Here is a 3123-nt window from a genome sequence, read left to right as displayed (position 1 = left end):
GCAATGTTATGCTTACACTCTCTCTTACACCTACACTGTATGCATTGTTCACAAGTACGATAAACAGTGTTGTGAACAGTGAACAATGCATGAACTGTGTCAGGTGAACAATGTCATTTGTTGGTGCACAAGATGAAGAAGATAAAGATGGAAGAAGAGAGAGAAGCGAGAATAACAAACTTCCATAACTCTGCTAAAACGGTTACACACAAAAATGGTTGCACACATTGCACTACAATGCTAAGTGGATACAACTGTTGACAGCCACAATACTATATACACAAATAATAATGTCACGTAGGCGAAATACTAAAATACTGAATTACTCTTCACAATCATTCCTTAACTCAGAATTTAACTAATCAAAACTAATAACATCAATTACATCCCTTAAGTGGAGAAATTGGTCAATCTAGATTGCTTGTCGTCAGAACATCTGTTAGTTGCTTTTGGGTGTTACAATGCATAATTTCTAGCACTCCATTCTGAATCTAACTTCTCAGAAAACGATACTTAGTCTCAGTATGCTTGCTTTTCCCATGCAGCACTAGGTTCTTGGCAAGGTTGATTGCAGAATTGTTATCAATCATCAACTTCAGAGGCTTGTTTACCTTGATCTTCAGATCCTGCAATAAATTCAAAAGTCAAACAGCTTGACATGTAGCCACAACACCTGCAATATATTCTGCTTCACAGGTAGACAAAGTAACAACTGATTGCTTCTTGGAACACCAAGAAATAAGACCTCTTAGATACTTGAACAAATATCCATAAGTACTTCTTTTGTCAACGGTGTCTCCACACCAATCAGAGTCTGAGTAACACATCAACTATGGACTAGTCTTTTCTCTAAAAGGGAACAAAACTCCATACTTCAGAGTCTCCTTAACATACCTCAGAATCCCGACAACAGCTTAGTAATGAGACCACTTCGGTTTACTCATGAACCTACTAACCATTCCAACTGCATAATAAATGGCAGATATGGTATTACACAAATACCTCAGAGATCCAACCAATTACTTGAAAGTTGTAGCATTTACATTATCACCTTTAGGATCAGAATTCAATTTGTGATTTCTTTCTAACGATGTGACAACAGCCTTACAATTCAGCAGCTCGAATCTCTTCAGAATCTCAAGTTCATATTTCAGCTGATGCAAAATGATACCCTTCTCAGAGTACATAAACTTCATCCCTCGAAAATATGTCATTTTTCCTATATCAATTATCTCAAACTTATTCATCAACACCTTCTTGAACTTAGTTATCTCATGTTCACAACTCCCTGTTAGAAATATGTCATCAACATACAGAGACACCAAAATCATATTGCCTTCAGAAGTATGTTGAACATAAATGCCATACTCCATCTCACAGTTTTTGAACCCTTGGAGCTTGAAAAATGAATTAATCTTCATATTCCAAGCTCTAGGAGCTTATTTTAGTCCATACAACGCTTTGTGTAACCTATACACCATCCATTTTTTATTCTTTTTCTCAAATCCAGGAGGTTGTGACACGTATACCTCTTCTTGCAATGGACCGTTCAGAAATGAAAATTTCAATTCCAGATGCATCAGAGGCCAATTCCTATTAGCAGATATCATAATCACTAGTTTGATTGTCTCATGTCTCGCTACAGGAGCAAACACCTCAAAATAGTCTAACTCAGGTTTCTGTAGAAAACCTCTTGCCACTAACCTTACTTTGTGTTTTCCTATTGATCCATCTGACTTCAGTTTCTCCTTGAAAACCCATATGATGTTGATGGCTTTCTTGTTCTTTGGAAGCTCATTAAACTTTTAAGTCCTGTTTCTTTTGATAGCTTTAAGTTCTTCTTTCATTGCCTTTTGTCACACTTTCTTCTTGAGCGCTTCTTCAACACTAACTAGTTCAAAGTCTACTAACATGGCACACTGAATAACTTCTCCCTCAAAGTTTACTTTAGTATCTTGCAACATGTTAAACTCTACAAACCTTCTTGGTATGTTTCTGATTCTTTGTGGCCTTTGAACTTGTTCAGAATCTTCTTCGGACGCTAGCACAATATCAAATGTTGGAACCCTAGAAGTACCACCTTCAGAGGCATGACCACCTTCAGAGTCTGGAATATTTCCAGAGTCTGGATCTCCACCAGAGTCTAAATCACCATCAAAATATGGATCAGAATCAAATTCACCTTCAGAGTCAGACTCGCCTCTAGAGTCTTCTTCATCTTTAGAGTCACCTTCAGACTCAGACTTATCTTTAGCTTCAGAGTCATCTTCTGACTTCGATTCGTCTTCAGAACACTCAGATTCTGACTCTTCTTAAGAACCTTCAGATTCTGACTCATATTCAGAATCAGACTCGACTTCAGATTTAGAGTCATCTTCTGACTTTGACTCATATTCAGAGTCTCCTTAAGAATCATAAAGCATCAATCGTGCAAGTTCATCATCATCATATTCATAAGCCATCAATATCACATGTTCATCATCATAATCTCCTATGGCTACGTTTGCTTCTTCTGACTTCCTTTCCTTGTTTGAACAACAATCCTTAGCAAAGTGGCCAAACCTATTACAACAATAGCATTGAACCATTCTCTTGTCAAGCTTCTCCCTTCCCTTCTGATATTTCTTCTCATCAAAATTGGAGTTTCCTGACTCTTGAGACCTACTATGTCTTTTCTTGGCCTTTGATCAAGACTGCTTATGATCCTTCTTGACAAAATAGTCTTTTAGAGCCTGCTCTACCTCTCTCTCAGAGGTTCTTTCAATCAGACGTAACTCTTGCACCTCTAGACTGCTTTGCATCTCTTCAATTCTCATGGTGCTAAGATCCTTAGAATATTCAATTGCTACCACAATATAATCAAACTAAGGAGTAATAGATCTAAGTACCTTCTTAATGATACTTTCTTCAAAGAGAGTTTCTCCACACTACTTCATCTCATTTGTGATCAGAATCATTCTAGAGATGTAGTCAGGTACCTTCTCATTGTCCTTCATGTTGAGATGCTCATATTGCTTACGTAGAGACTAAAGTTTCACCTTCTTCACTGATGCATCACCGGCGTAGAACCGTACCAGTGTGTCCCACATAACCTTCATCGTCTGCGAATCAACGATTTTCTCA

Source organism: Lathyrus oleraceus, chromosome 3 (assembly GCF_024323335.1).
Source record: "Lathyrus oleraceus cultivar Zhongwan6 chromosome 3, CAAS_Psat_ZW6_1.0, whole genome shotgun sequence".
In the NCBI taxonomy this organism is placed as follows: Eukaryota; Viridiplantae; Streptophyta; class Magnoliopsida; order Fabales; family Fabaceae; genus Lathyrus; species Lathyrus oleraceus.
This window is presented reverse-complemented; position numbering follows the sequence as displayed.